The 16,885-nt window shown below is 41.4% G+C and overlaps 1 protein-coding gene across 2 annotated transcripts in view; it reads left to right on the forward strand.

Moving 5' to 3' along the window:
- Positions 1–15,283: 15,283 nt before the first annotated feature.
- The window catches only part of cntn4 (contactin 4), a 147,066-nt gene continuing 145,464 nt past the window's right edge, over positions 15,284–16,885 (forward strand). The window contains exon 1 of one of the 2 annotated variants that reach the window (XM_058403878.1): positions 15,284–15,545. The gene's annotated coding sequence lies outside the window, so the exon portion shown is untranslated. The remainder of the gene's footprint in view (positions 15,546–16,885) is intronic. The other variant, XM_058403877.1, reaches the window with a different exon arrangement.

The following is a 16,885-nucleotide window of genomic DNA, read 5'->3' on the forward strand; positions in this document are numbered from 1 at the left end:
GGCCAGCCCTCCTACTATGTGCCAAGATACAGAAGAACCTTGATTTCTTTGGGGGGTCCTACTGAGGATTGGTGAAAGCCTGTAGCGGTGTGGGGTTTGATAAATGTGATTTGGTCAGCAGTAAGTAGAATCTTGTTCTTGTCCCATAAGAAACTTTTTGATATTTTGATACAATTAAAATAGAAGGCACTTTGGGTTATCATAACAAAATTTCATATGTTTAGTAGTGAATATGTGCCAAAACTATTTGTGTAGCATAGAAAAAAGTAGAAAAGTACACTTTAATGTAAAATTAATTGCTGCCGAAACACTGCAGAACAGTGGCAGGTGTAAAGACACATACTGATTTTTATAGAAGCAGATCTGAAGTTTATAACAAAATAGAGGAAGTGAAGGTTGCCTTGGATACCAAATATGTTAGGCCTTTAACTTTGGTCATCATAGACACGTGAACAGTGATTATTATGTGCCATTTAAAATTAATTCATTGGCAATTTAATCCTTGATGATCCCTGGGAAAATTTCCCCTGATGAACAATTAGAGAGGTTCACTGGGCTGTGCTACATATGCACAATGATATTTTAATGAGCCTGGTCCAAACAATATGCTTGTTTATCCACCATCACAATAGAGTATTGGATTCTAAATCAGGACATCACTTGAAAATTATTACTTTCAACTGTCAGGACCATACTGTTACATTAGTACAAGTCTGTTTGCAAAATAATAAAACATAACACAGGTCAACTTGGTCACTGATTTTTACAGAAGTATGATTATTTGAACAAGAGTATTTTTAGGTGCCTTCTGTTTCCTATTGGATAAGAAAGAGGTGCCACTTTCTGCTGAATTTGTAGACCATACCAGTCACATTACCATGAAAGCTTCTGGCCTTGTTAGTACGTCCTCTGCTACATGCCAGGGGAATTTGGCTTTGGAGGCAGTGCATGGAACAGCCTGACGTGATGAGATGTGCTACAGTGAGCAGGGAAATGAAGATCACTGTGGAGGGGAAGATGTGAATGGGGAGGATGGTGCTCATTTCTCACTCACCACTCATTTTTTTCTCCCTGCATCCCCTTCCTAAAACCTCTTTATAATCTCCTCCAATCGGAAAAGTCATCACTGTATTCGGTGGAGCAACATAGAGTTATTCACCATAGATCTAGCTGCCTTTGCTCCTTCATCCCAGCCTTTCTTCCCAGAGTGTTCATGTTTCTTCACAAAATAAACACTGTCTAATAAAAACTTGGGTGCATTTGGCCTTGGTATCGTCTTGCATGATATCACTATTTGAAGACTAGAGTTCCTTAGAGACCTGTGACTGATAAAAATAAATATTCTTTTCATTCATTGAGCATATCCAAGAGATGTAAGTAGTGTGATGACAGGGCTGTCACACATTTGTAAGAGATCATGCCATGAGAGAGTCAGCTAACATTTTCTAGTGAGATTTGTCTTTTCTAGAAGAAAATGGGAAATGATCATCAGAGATGACAGATAACTAAAGTGTTCATTAAGATTTAACACTTTCTCAAGTGAGGATGATGCAAACAAAGGCCAAGTTTGCAAGGCATTATCTAGGCTGTGATCATATAGCTCTCAGGAAGAGGGTGTCAAGGAAACTTTGATGGTGGAAGTTTATTTTTGTGCCATCCCAGACACCTGATTCCATCCATTACTCTGACTGTAATACAGAATTTGAGTACAGAAGACATAGCAGGCTACTCTATAAATGTTCAAATTTGCATTATAATCTGCACAAAAGGTCTGACTTCAAATCAATATACATTTCTATCAGTGCTAGACAATATAGTAATTTCAATCCAGAGAACCATGGCATATATTATAATTAGGTATGACAAACCCGTTGCAGAGGAAGTTTGAAGTTGAAGTTTGCAATTTCAAATTTTATATATATATATATATATATATATATATATATATATAAATTTTATATATATTCTATATTTTATATATATTTTAATATATTCTTTCTGTGATAGTCCTTGGCTATGATTCACCAATTATAAACAAGCACTACATATTACAAAACTCTGAAATGCTGAATAGGTATACAAAAGACAAGTTACAGTTCACATTGATAAATAATCCATACTAATTTGGACCTCTGCCAGCAGAATTCTTGTGGAAAAATGTAGAAGATATGAGCCACAGGGGGCTGTGTCACCTTATAAAGCAAGCAACTTGTTAATGACTTTTTCAGGAACTAATTTTCTGCATTGAGGCACAGCCCATAAAAGGAGGTTATTTTATCCATCCAGGGATAGATAGAGATTTAACTGCCTTCTCTGTTTATTGTTTTCCACTGCAGAATTTTACAAATTGTACACAGGATGCACATTTGTTTGATACCAGCACTGCAGATTTATACTGGCCCTTGACTTAGTGCTTCTCTAAAAATATTTTGATTCAGGAAATGGGAACTGATACTTCTGTTAAAATGATAATGTGAATAATTGTGTAACACCACAAAACAATAATAGTTGATAGTAACAGTAAGTTATCAGAACTATATTACTGTATTAATGCTAAGGATATGTGGATCATTTTACCCAACAATAGTTTATGCTGGGGATGTCCACCACTTTTTATATATATAAAGAGCTCACCTACTACATGCACTCTGCTAGTAACTCAGATTAGGGTTTAAAATTAAAAACTTTTTTCTTTTTTTTTAAAAAAAGGGAAAGGGTTTGACTTAAAGAGAAAGTATAATATGATGTAACAAATGTATGTGAAAACAGTTCCCATTACAGTTATATAAATGTTTACATACATTGTCTGAAACATTAACCTTATTCTCAATGCTTTAAACTCTATTCTCAGAATATTTAATAACACTGCTTCAGCTTCCAGCACCGCAGCGAGTGGCAGCCTTTCCAGTAGCTCCGTGCATGCCTTACTATCTATCTATCTATCTATCTATCTATCTATCTATCTATCTATCTATCTATCTATCTATCTATCTATCTATCTATCTATCTATCTATCTATCTATCTACCTCCTCATCATGGCACCTGTTAGTGGGTGGGATATATTAGGCAGCAAGTGAACATTTTGTCCTCAAAGTTGATGTGTTAGAAGCAAGAAAAATGGGCAAGCGTAAGGATTTCAGCGAGTTTGACAAGGGCAAAAATGATGGCTAGATGACTGGATTAGAGCATCTCCAAAACTGCAGCTCTTGTGTGGTGTTTCCGGTCTGCAGTGGTCAGTATCTATCAAAAGTGCTCCAAGTAAGGAACAGTGGTGAACCAGCGACAGGGTCACGGGTGGCCAGCGCACATCGATGCATGTGGGGATCGAAGTCTGGCCCGTGTGTTCCGATCATACAGATGAGCTACTGTTCCTCAAATTGCTGAAGACATTAATGCTTGTTTTGATAGAAAGGTGTCAGAATACACATTGCATTGTATGGGGTTGCATAGCTGCAGACCAGTCAGGGTGCCCATGCTGACCCCTGTGCACCACCAAAAGCACCAACAATGGGCATGTGAGCATCAGAACTGGACCACAGAGCAACGTAAGAAGGTGGTCTGGTACTATGAATCACATTTTCTTTTAAATCACTTGGATGGCCAGGTACATGTGTGTCGCTTACCTGGGGAACACATGGCACCAGGATGCACTATGGGAAGAAGGCATGCCAGTGGAGTCAGTATCATGCTTTGGGCAATGTTCTGCCATCCATGTGGATGTTACTTTGACATGTACCACCTTTCATGGAAACAGTATTCCCTTCTGGCTGTGGCCTCTTTCAGCGGGATAACGTGCGATGCCACAAAGCAAAAATGGTTCAGGAATGGGTTGACGGGCACAACAACAAGTTTGATGTGTTGAATTGGCCACCAAATTCCCCAGAACTCAATCCAATCAAGCATCTGTGGGATGCGCTAGACAAACAAGTTTGATCCATGCAACAACTCTTAAATTGGTGCCACACTTCCTCTTTTATTTTTTTCTTCTTTGCCAGTTGTTCTTCCAGGGTGGCTTCCATATGTTGAGGCTCCTCTTCTAAGTAACACTGGCAGATGACATGCGCTAGTAATCAATCTGCTGTGACATTTTTATTACAAAAATAAACAATATTATGTTCTGGAACATACATCTTGATTAGGTTTATTCTGTGAATGAGGCCATGTGAACAATGCAATCATACCAGCCCCTGAGCTTGGTATATCAACATTGAGGACCTGCTATAATGCAAAAACCATCGCAGAAGTCTGAGCCATGATCAAAACACCATAATACCAGCCTACACAAAAAAATATTTTCAGAGTTTGACTCAACAAACAGGTCATGAAAGCAGCTAGATCAGACCCTCAATATGTTTACATTTCATATTTCATTACATTTACATTTCTGATGCATTACAGACACTCATTTGCCGATATACAAAAGTGCTTTTAAGTCTCTATCAAAATGACACAAGACTGAACACGGACCTGAGCAGCCTGTGTGGAAAGAAATGGTAGAATTGTTCTGAAAGCGACATCCCACAATCTAAAAGTGTCATCAGACAACAGTCTATAGACTTTTCAACTATTGCACTGCCACTGATGTCACAGTCTTTAAAATACATTGCTTAGGACGGTTGATCAGCCTTTCACAATTTCAGCCACACTGTACTGCAGAGAGTTGGATCATATATTTTTTGCTGAACCATTCAGAACTATCACCATTACCTCCCTCCCACCACCACTGGGGGCAATTGTGGTTCGAGTGTTCAGAGTGGTTTTTCATCCTGTCCTTCTGCATAATTTGGGTGGGGTAAAATCCCAACCCGAGGGGGACCTTGCTGTGACCAAAGTCTGGCAACACTGTACTAAAGGTACTGTTACTAACAAACCATAGGACACAGGGACAAAAGGTGTATATGCAACTTAATCCCAGCAAGGTCTATTGGGCACACTATCCTGCTGCAGTTTTTCTGTCTGCCTGGAAGGTCTTATCATCTTATCCAGAATGGGTTGTTGTGAGAACATTTTCTTTCCAATTATGCAGAAGCCACACCACATAGTATTTTAAAAGCTAAGGTGAACTGATTAAACTTGTGGAATTAGGTGTGACTCCTGCTTGAATGGAAACAAACCTACACCCACACCAGCCCTTTGCAGGACAGTCTGATCTAAATGGGCAGCATCCGTGTTCCAAATGATTACTGGCAGCCTTATTAGTATCCCAGAGTTAGAATTCATGTTTGGATCATTATCCAAGTCTAGATCTAGATGAACAATTCATTCCAAAGCAAATTCAGTGAGAAGATTAAAACCAACAATCTGAAACGAGTCCTTAAAAAACACAAATCAATCCATCCCCATTTTGGTTGGTTCTAACAGGAGCTCCTAACCTGCATGCTACTGTGCTACTGCTTCCCTGCTTGGCTGTTATACTTCAGTATTCCTTCAAGTTCAGGGTGCCCTACAGTCAAAATAAAAGCCTGTTTTCCAACTCTAGGAAGTTACTGAACCAAACATAAAAGTGCCATGTGTCTTTTCAAATCACAAATCACAAGTAAATATATATATTTCCTTTTTTATGATCTTGCTTGTTTACTTCAATCAAAATGGGTAGGTTATTTGTTAGTATCTTAAGTAGAATAGGCTACAACAGGGGGCAACGCATTGCCAAAGGTTTTGGGACACTGCTCAAATCATTGAATTCAGGTATTCCAAGGTGGGTGATTATTAATATTGATAGGTTGCCACCTGTACAATCGTGAAATTTCTTCACTACTAAATATTTCAGGGTCAACTGTTAGTGGTATTATAAGAAGGTGGAAGCAATTGGGGACAACATCAACTCAGGCAATGTAAAACCACAGAGCAGGGTCATGCTGAGGTGCACAGTGTGCAGAAAGAGTCAATTTCTACAGACCTCCAAACTTTATGTGGCTTTCAGATTAGGTCAAGAACAGTGCATAGAGAGCTTCATGGAATGGGTTTTCATGGCCAAACAGCTGCGTCTGGACTCTAGAGCAGTGGAGACGTGTTCTCTGGAATGACAAATCATGCTTCTTTGTCTGGCAATCCAATAGATGAGTCTCGGTTTGGTGGTTGCCAGGAGAAAGGTACTTGCCTGACTGCATTGTGCCAAGTGTAAAGTTTGGTGGAGGGTAGATTATGGTGTGGGGCTGTTTTTCAGAGATTGGGCTTGGCCCCTTAGTTAGGGAGAAAGGAACTCTTAATGCTTCAGCATACCAAGACATTTTAGACAATTTCATGATCCCAACTTTGTGGGAAAAGTTTGGGTATGGCCCCTTCCTGTTCCAACATGACTACGCATCAATGCTCAAAGCAAGGTACATAACGACATGAGCGAGTTTGGTGTGGAGGAACCTGACTGACCTCAACCCGATAGAACACCTTTGGGATGAATTAGAGCGGAGACCAGGCCAGGCCTGCTCATCCAACATCAGTGCCTGACCTCACAAATGAGCTTCTAGAGGAATGGTCAAAAATTCCCATAAACCTTAATCCTTAATTTTGTGGAAAGCCTTCGAAGAAGAGTTGAAGCTGTTATAGCTGCAAAGGGTCAACTCTATATTAAACCCTACAGATTAAGAATTGGATGTCATTAAAGTTTAAGTGCATGTAAAGACAGATGTCCCAAAACACTGGCAATATAGTGCATTATTACAAAGCCCCACAGTTATGACACAGCCTTCCAATTAGTTTTTAGGACTCAGTTCACCTCTAGGCTGAAAACACATTTATTTAGTCAAGCTTTCCTGAATAGTTTGTTTTGTGTATAGTATGAGTATGAGTATAGTAATGTGTTTTGGAGAGTTGGGATGCTGTGCAGTTCTTCCAGAGTGAGGAGAGGGCAGCCAACAATCTTCTGGGCCATGTGTAACGTCCCAGCACCCCCACCCTGTGCGGGGCTCGAACCCGGACCTCCATGATTGCTGCCCACACCGGCATGCCATGGAGACAGACCCAGATGCAGGATTCAAATAAGCGCTGCTTTATTAACATAAACACGAGACATGGGGAAGACTAACCTAAGCACTAGACATGACGCTAATAAAAAAAAACCCAAACATTCAAAACAAGGAACATAGAACAATAGCCGACAAGGACAGGCACAAAAGGATCCCTATATATAGGGCTTAACATTAAGGCTAATAGGGAACAGGTGAAACAGCAGGAACGAGAACAATAGGAAAAGCGTGGCACAAAATACATACAATAAAGCAGTCTCCATATAATCACCAGCCAGCACCCTCTCCAGGCCTGGCAGGGAACTGTCCAGTGGTTCCTGACACCATGTTAATGACCCTCTGCAGTGCTTTCCTCTGAGCCACTGTGCAGCTGTTGTACCACACACATATACAGTATGTTAGTAAGCTCTCTATGGAACACCGATAAAAGGACACCAGCAGTCTCTGGGTGATGTTGTTCTTCCTGAGCACCCTCAGAAAGTGTAGTCTCTGCTGGGCCTTTTTTAGCAGCTCAGAGTTGTTCATGCTCCAGATCAAGTCCTCCTCAATGTAGACTCCCAGGAAGCAGAAGTCGGCCACCCTCTCCTCATCAGTCCCCATTGATGATTAGTGGTATGATATCAGTTTTCTTCTTCCAACATCCCCCCCCCACCCCCGGGAGATGAGTCCCGTCACCATGATGCCATCCGCAAACTTGATGATGGTGTTACTGTGGTGCAGTCATGTGTGAAGAGGGTGTAGAGCAGGGGGCTCAGCACACAACCCTGTGGGGAGCCAGTGCTGATGCTGAGAACCATAGATGTATGGTGACCCACTGAAACTCTCTGGCTATGACCAGGCAGGAAGCTATAGATCCACATGCAGGTGGATTGTGGAGGTCCCAGGTCCCCCAGTTTGTCCATCAGTTTGTAGGGGAGAATGGTGTTGAACATGGAGCTGAAATCGACAAAGATTAGCCACACATAGCTCCCCTGCTACTCCAGGTGGAGACCTAGATCTATTTGATCTATAAGCAAACTGGTGGGGGTCTGGGGCAGGAGTGATGTGATGTGACCCTGGACCAGTTTTTCAAAGCACTGTGAGTGCAACTGGCCAGTAGTCATTGAGGCTGGAGATGTGGGGTTTCTTGGGCAGAGGGATTATGGTAGAGTACTACAGACAGGGTGGGACAGGGACTGGTTGAATATCCTGGTGAAGACTCCAGCCAGCTGGTCTGCACAGTCCTTCAGCACACATCCTGGTATGCCATTGGGTCCTGCAGCCTTTCTTCGGGTTGACGGCCTGCAGCATGAGCCTGACCTCATGCTCCTCCACTGTGAGGGTGAAGCTGCTGTGGACCATGGGTTGTGCTGTAGCTGTCTCATGTGGCCAAATCTTAACAGACTTAGTGACAGTAGGAGCAGATTTCCAGAGGGTGGCATATGCAGGGTTTAAAAGCAGGGACATGTGGTTAGATTGGCCCAGGTGCGGAAGTGGTTTAGCCCTGTAGCCCAGCTTGATCTTAGAGTAGACCTTGTCTTCTAACACCAGTGTGTTAGCTCCTCTTGTAGCACATTTAACATGCTGGTAGAATTTGGGGAGCACTGCCTTCAAATTCTCATGATTAAAGTCCCCTGCTATGATGTGCACAGCGTTAGGATATGTACACTGCTGACTACAAATGCTGCCATGTAAATGTCCGATAGCCGAGTCTGCATTACCATCCAGTGGAATGTAAACAGCAGTAATCATGACCGCCGTGAACTCTCAGGAGATAAATGGGCCTGCATTTAACAGTCACATACTCCAGGTCCAGGGAGCTCTGTCTGTCTGCAGTTACTGCGTTAGTACACCACAGTTACTGTGGTAGCCCCCCTCCTCTGCTCTTACCAAAGTCCGATGTCCTATCATGATGCTGTGCAGTGCAGCCTGTTAGCTCGATAGCTAAGTCCAGAATGGATAAATTAAGCCAGGTTTCTGTGATCAGCAGAATGTAGCTATCCTTCATAATGTTGTTAGTTGCAGTCTGTAGCATCAGTTTATTCATCTTATTAGCAGGGGATCTGGTGTTCGTGAGAAAAAGGCTGGGGAGCGGTGGTCTGAGTGGCTGCTTCCATAACCTAGCTAGCATGCTGGCCCTGCAGCCTCGCTTCTGCTTCCTCTCACAGCACCACCTTCGCCTCCTCTGCGCAGGGATGATCATCCACAGAGAGCTGGGGCTCCTTGCTATGTCCACTGGAATGTTGTATGAGCGGAGAAACTCAGCCGTTACACTCTGCTCATAACACACTCCTATCTTAAGGAGATCATGCCAGCTGTAGATTTTGTTTGCCCAACAGGATATACATAAGATGAGAAACAACATGTACAAACAAAGCCAAACAAAGCACCGACTGGGAAAGCACTGAGCTGCTGCAAATATGTGCGCTGCCATCTGATGGAGTACATCCAAGAAATACACTATATTGCCAAAAGTATTCGCTCACCTGCCTTGACTCGCATATGAACTTAAGTGACATCCCATTCCTAATCCGTAGGGTTCAATATGACGTCGGTCCACCCTTTGCAGCTATAACAGCTTCAACTCTTCTGGGAAGGCTGTCCACAAGGTTTAGGAGTGTGTTTATGGGAATTTTTGACCATTCTTCCAGAAGCGCATTTGTGAGGTCACACACTGATGTTGGACGAGAAGGCCTGGCTCTCAGTCTCCGCTGTAATTCATCCCAAAGGTGTTCTGTTGGGTTGAGGTCAGGACTCTGTGCAGGCCAGTCAAGTTCATCCACACCAGACTCTGTCATCCATGTCTTTATGGACCTTGCTTTGTGCACTGGTGTACAGTCAAGTTGGAAGAGGAAGAGGCCAGCTCCAAACTGTTCCCACAAAGTTGGGAGCATGGAATTATCCAAAATGTCTTGGTATGCTGAAGCATTCAGAGTTCCTTTCACTGGAACTAAGGGGCCAAGCCCAGCTCCTGAAAAACAACCCCACACCATAATCCCCCCTCCACCAAACTTTACACTTGCAGTCAGACAAGTACCGTTCTCCTGGCAACCGCCAAACCCAGACTCGTCCATCAGATTGCCAGATGGAGAAGCGCGATTTGTCACTCTAGAGAACGCGTCTCCACTGCTCTAGAGTCCAGTGGTGGCGTGCTTTACACCACTGCATCCGACGCTTTGCATTGTACTTGGTGATGTATGGCTTGGATGCAGCTGCTTGGCCATGGAAACCCATTCCATGAAGCTCTCTGCGCACTGTTCTTGAGCTAATCTGAAGGCCACATGAAGTTTGGAGGTCTGTAGCGATTGACTCTGCAGAAAGTTGGCGACCTCTTCGTACTATGCGCCTCAGCTTCCGCTGACCGTGCTCCGTCAGTTTACGTGGCCTACCACTTCGTGGCTGAGTTGCTGTCGTTCCCAAACACTTCCATGTTCTTATAATACAGCTGACAGTTGACTGTGGAATATTTAGGAGTGAGGAAATTTCACGACTGGATTTGTTGCACAGGTGGCATCCTATCACAGTTCCACGCTGGAATTCACTGAGCTCCTGAGAGCGACCCATTCTTTCACAAATGTTTGTAAAAACAGTCTGCATGCCTAGGTGCTTGATTTTATACACCTGTGGCCATGGAAGTGATTGGAACACCTGATTCTGATTATTTGGATGGGTGAGCGAATACTTTTGGCAATATAGTGTAGAATAGAATAGAATAGAATAGAATAGAATAGATGTTTATTGTCATTGTACCATGTTGCATGTACAACGAAATTTAAATGCAAGAACACATCAACAAAATCACTCATATAGTCAAAATCCACATGAAAGTAGCCCAATGAGACCAGCAATGGGTTTATAACCACCCAGGACAACCCAGGGAGTTCAACATCCATGATCAAGTGAAGCTCAACCCAGTTTTGGTCTTCGACAGCTATCCCCTCTCCTGTGTTAATGACCTGGTGAAGAAATTGAGAAGAGCTCGATTCATCTCCTTGCTAGACCTACTGAAGAGGTACTGGCAAGTCACTCTGGCCCACAATGCCAAAGAAAAGACGATTTTCAGCATGTCCAGCTACCACTGGCAATATCAGGTTCTCCCTTTTGGCCTGCATAGGGCACCAGCGACATTTCAAAGACATGGATATGGTACTAGATCCCCACCATCAATGTGCTGCTGCTTACTTGGATGATGTCATAACTCATTCCTCTACCTGGTCTGATCACTTGCACCACCTGTGGGAGGTACTGGGGGGCTCCCGGAGGCCAGGCTTATGGCCAACCAAAAGAAGTGTCATCTGGGGCTGACCAAGGCACAGTACCTGGGGCACTGCATCAAGGTCTGCTCATGCCTCAGGAGAAGAAAGTGGAGGCCATTTGTGAGTACCCTTGTCCCACCACCAAGAAAGAGGTATGTACCTTTTTGGGGCTGGCTAGGTATTATTGTCGATTCATGCCTAACTTCTTCTCTATAGCCTCCCCCCTCTCAGATTTCACAAAGAAGGCCCAGCCAGACTAGGTGCAGTGAACCAGCGCAATGAAGTGGGCATTCCAGCAGCTGAAGAATACCCTCACCAGTTCACCAATCCTGTAGAACTTCAGCCTCCCCTTCTGTGTGCACACAGATACGTTAGAGATGGGACTAAGAGCCATCCTGTCTCAAAACTTCAAAAATGAGGAGCACCCAGTCCTGTACATCAGCCAGAAGCTGAGCCCCACCAAGCAGAGGTATGCAGCAGTGGAGTGGGAAGCCCTCGCAATAAAGCCATCAAGGAGCTCTGGTATTTTCTGGTAGGTTGACACTTTATCTTAGTGACCAACAAGCGAAAGATATCAATGCCAGAGTGACTTGGTGGTTCCTTTCATTGCAGGACTTGTGGACAAGTGGGATCTACACTGGGCATAACTGATCCCCAAAACACAGTAGGTAAGCAGTGCTGTTGCCTAAAAACCGCTGGAGAGATTGGTCCTTGCCATAGGAAAGGGAATTTCTTTTATCCCTATAAGGTTGAGGTTATACAGCCAAGTGAGACCAGAGCTTGCCAATAAGATTCCCTAGAGATGACTGCTCATTGTGATAAAGAAGTAAAAACCCTAGTCTTTATACAACTTCTTGCCCTGGTCTCAGACAATAATTGACTTCAAATGGCCTCTTTAGCCAATAGATTGGTGTGATCTCAGACTCTGCTTCTGCAAGGAGCATTCCCAATGCAATCAGGCCTGAAAGAGAACCCAGAAAGTACATAATATAACCTATAGGTCTCTGTAGGCATGTTAAATATTTATGTTCATGACAGCACAATCAGAAAAAGATAAAGAACAGGTATTTCTTTCATGAAAGGGTGACTAGGAAAAAGACCTTTTCAACAAAATAATATGGCAGCAAGTCCAGTCATCATGCACAGTGAAATGTTTGGTAAAAACTGAAGACAGCATAGCACTACTAAGACAAATATGGTGGTGGATGGAGTAATGATTTGGACTTGTTTTTCGGCCACAGCACCTGGGAAATTTGCTGTTATTGTAACACCAGAATCAAGACTTTAACCCACCGAGATGCTGTAGCAAGATCGTAAGAGAACTGTGCATAACCGAATGCCCTGAATGAACTTAAACAATGTTGTAAAAAAGAGTGGGCCAAAATTTCTCCGAAATGATCCGAGGGACTAGTTAGTAACTAATTAGTAAAAGCTGGTAATAACTCTTTTAATGGTGGTGGAAGTAGAAAAAACATGTCACAGTCTGCAGATTGGGCAGATGCAAGTGCAGGTAATTTATTATGTACAAACAAAACAACCTAAACTGTGAAACCTGAGCCATAAACATGAACTGTGGATACAGTAGACATAAAGACTATAAGCAATAAGATGAGACACACAACAACACCAATATCAAACAAGCAAACAAACAAACAAACAACAGCTAAAACAAAAGCTTGCTGGTGATATGCTGAAAATCTAGGACTTAAACAGTGGTGCTAACAAAGCACAATGAGACATAGGTGAGCATGATTAGTGTGGGTGTACTTATTTTTGTCCCTCTGGGTATCTAAATGTTGGTTTTCTTTTTGGGAAAATATAACTACATATTGACCTTTGTGGTTGTTTTTGGTTATTGTCACTTGAGGTTATTTGTTTGCTTATATAGCTGGTGAGGAGCCGACAATTGTTATTTAGGCACACAAGTGTTATTTGAAAAGATAGAATTGAAGAAGGGTGTACTTTCTTTTTCCCATAAGATAAAAAAACATTTTTATTTACACTTTACACATTTTACATGTTCATATCCCTCTTCCTGCTGCACTTTGTAGAAGGGGAGAATTTATAGCATTAATGAATCAACACAGCACATGCAACCTGAATATCAATATGAAGCATGCAGGATTACACACCTGCCTAGCAAATAAAATTTAGTGAGTTGATTTGTTCATGTCCAGTGTGAGATAACAGCATACTTAATCAAGTTCAACTAGGCTCAAACATTTCATGGTTCAAAGACACTTATATGCTTAGCTAAAAGACAGATGGCCTGAGGGTAAATGTCTTTGCCCAAGTCATTAGCAGCTGCAATGTGAGAACAAGTAGACATAAGCCTATCTAGTTCTGTTTTCAATCTCCAGTATCAGTGCTAGTGTGCTAATTTATCTTGACTAGTCATTTAGCTCACAATTAGTCCCAACCAAATCACTGACCTTATAACTCCCTAAATCTTTGTGAATATGTGTTTCAAGGAAGAAGAGTTAATTGAATTCAGTCTGTAAGTCTGAGCATTCACTGAAAGACATGCCCATAGTTGCTGCATGCCCATCTCTTTTCCTTCCTTGCTGCCTTCTTTTCTGGTTAATCCCATCAGGAATTCAATTTACTCCCCCTTCAATTATCAGCTTTCCCATTGACTGTTTTAAAAGGAAAAGATTTCCTTAAATCCCACTCGCTATAATTAGGGCTTATGTGTGGATAACAGAGAACTGAAGTGGATCAAAGGTTGAATTCATTTCAAAAAGGGAGCCAAAAGAGCTGCACATTCCCTAGATTGGACCATGTCACAAAGAGCTGACATAATTATGTAAATAACACCAGCGAAAGCAAGCCTACTCACAGACTTGAAGTGATCTGTTTGCAACATTTGTGCAGCATTTTCCTCCTTTTTACATTAGAATTGTTAGCTTGTGCCACCTAGTGGATTAACTATGACTTATTGTTGTGATGCATTTAACTAACTGCTTGCAGAATTTCTGGACCTGCAAAATCATGCATGCAATTTATGATATGCAGCACAACTACACTACACACACCATTAGTGCTTTATTCAAAGATGTAACAAATTTATTTAATTTCTTTTTGAGTCATCTTAACTATAATTTGCATATATCTCATTTGAAAGGGAACTGCAAGGTGGGATCCTGGACTTTCCTCATGAACTTGGTGTTCTCGTGAATCTATTTTTCCATAATTTATGCCATATTTATTTATTTAATCTTTGTATGTATGTATGCATGTATGTATGCATGTATGAATTTCTTTATTCAACTTTTCATTCAGTGGTCACATTTGCAAAGCAGGACTTCTCTTATTGAGGTACACAATAACACATAGGCATGCCACCCAAAAAAGGTCAGCGCTCCATAGTTCTCGTTCTGTGGTTTGTCACTAAAGATGAAGAATGATGCTCAGGTTGGTGGATGTCATTAAGTCTACGTTATTTATCAGCACACTTATTAGAGGTCTTGAGATGATCTGATGTATATAAACATGCCCCCCCCAGCAACCCACACACCTTCCATTTACATAATTATTAATGTTGTGCCTAAACTTAAACCTGAACTTGATCTCTAACCAAAACGAAAATCTTAAAAATAAAAGTCACAGTTTTTGTGTTTAGACCTCACAAAATAATTAATATATAGTAGTTAGTTAATTAATGAATATATATATATATATATATATATATATATATATATATATATATATATATATATTCATGTACCAATCCTGTAGGCGCATTTAGTCCACACCATGATATAAACATGCCCCCCACACACAATGGAAGCTATATAATTCCCACAATATATGTTCTCATTAAGGTAAGAATGAATATTTTATAAGGTACATCTTGGGGTTTTCTAAAGGCTCGTATTACCGTGGCACAAAAGTGAACATGACTCGTTCTAGATCCTGGTTTGTTGGAATGAAAACTGTCTAACTGTGCTGCCCACCATGGGGTTAACTGCTATTTAAAAGGACCTGTGCGAACTGTGGCGGTGTATGCCAGTATCGGCCACTTGGACTTGGCGTCGCCTAAAGCTCACTCCATCACTCCTCCCGAGCCCTTGAGCGCAGAGTGTGGGCGGGGCCAGGCGCGCGCCGCTCCGACGCGCCAAACTGCGCTGAGCTGATGTGATGCACGCGACACCTCCTGCTTAGCGGTAGCGTTATTACGCGGTACTATGCAGACAAATTACATCCAGCAGCGCGAATAAGAGTTGCGTTAAAAGCGACCGGTTTGCTGTCCTATATTCCGACGAACAGGAACAGTCCCGTTCAGCTTGGATTGCGAGAAGCTTCGCTTGGAGGAGGCGAGAACAGGAGAGCTCATGTACCACAGTAAGTGCACTTGGTAGTTGTGGATTTCTCAGTAGTTTAAGAGAGGAGCTATAAAGACGCTCGGGGTTAGGCTCTCACGGAGGGGTAAGCATGCGGGGTGTATAAGGATACAAGCCCTGTTTCAAACTGATGGTCATCTCGTTTTTTTAATAATTATTTTTATTTTATTTTTTCTTACTTCCTTTTCACTGGGTTATTTCTTTTGCGTGTATAATAATAATAATAATAATAATAATAATAATAATAATAATAATAATAATAATGTCAATTTTAAAAACTAGTTTAAAAACTAGGTCAGTTTTACATCTTTGCAAATTGCATCTTATGCTTACTCCTATTTTATATATATATATATATATATATATATATATATATATATATATATATATATATATATATATTGCTTTCAATGTAACATGTAACATGACCCCTGCCCAAGGCCTTTCTCATTCCAAACATCCCAACTGGACAGGAAAACAACTAATTTAGCAACGTGGCTCATATTGTTCTTTAACATTAAATTCAGGATTTTCTCAGATTGTAGCTGTCTGCTTTGTCCTGTCATAGAGCAGGGTAGTCTAGACATAATGCACTCAGAAAATAAAACTGAAAGTTGTTATAAGCCATTATATTACAAACTATAGTCAAGAAAATAGTGAATACTACAGTAAATACTGTGTTCACATGTCTAAAGAGGACATTAGGAGTAAATAGCCCTGTTGACTGCTTCGAGACCATCTCTGTATTAGTGCATATAGAAATGAAAGCTGATCCTAGTGAATGTGAATGAAAATCCTACTATGCTTTCTGTCTTCAGGTGTATGTATTTTTATTTATATATTTATTTTGCACATGCTTATTTTTTCACTCTTGGCTGCCAGTGTTGGCTTTTACTGTACTATTTTTTTAAGGTCACTCACCATCAGTCTAGAACCACTATCAGTGAAGTATACAGTGAAGCGTTGAATTTGTTTTATTTTCATTTAGAGTACTTATGTTTATTTGACTATTCTGCTCTTATTTTGCAACAAGAAAGAATCAGATGATTTGGGTTTTTAACAAAGCATAGTGGCTGAATTTTGGGACATTGGTCCAGCAAGTTGTAGCATTTATAAGCTGTTACAATTGTGTTGTACACTCCTGTGCTGAAGTTATCTTGAAGACAAGAGAATTGTGTTTAATGACCTACTGGATAGTCAGTAGTTACACAGTCACATTGGGAATGAGAGGACAGCTTTTTCCTGGTGAGCATGCTGCAACCTAGATGCCTGTCAGAAGTGATGTAGTGCAAAAGTGACATTAAAAAGATTCCAGAGTAGTTACATTTAGAGACATGTCAT

This window comes from Hemibagrus wyckioides, linkage group LG11, assembly GCF_019097595.1.
Source record: "Hemibagrus wyckioides isolate EC202008001 linkage group LG11, SWU_Hwy_1.0, whole genome shotgun sequence".
NCBI lineage: Eukaryota > Metazoa > Chordata > Actinopteri > Siluriformes > Bagridae > Hemibagrus > Hemibagrus wyckioides.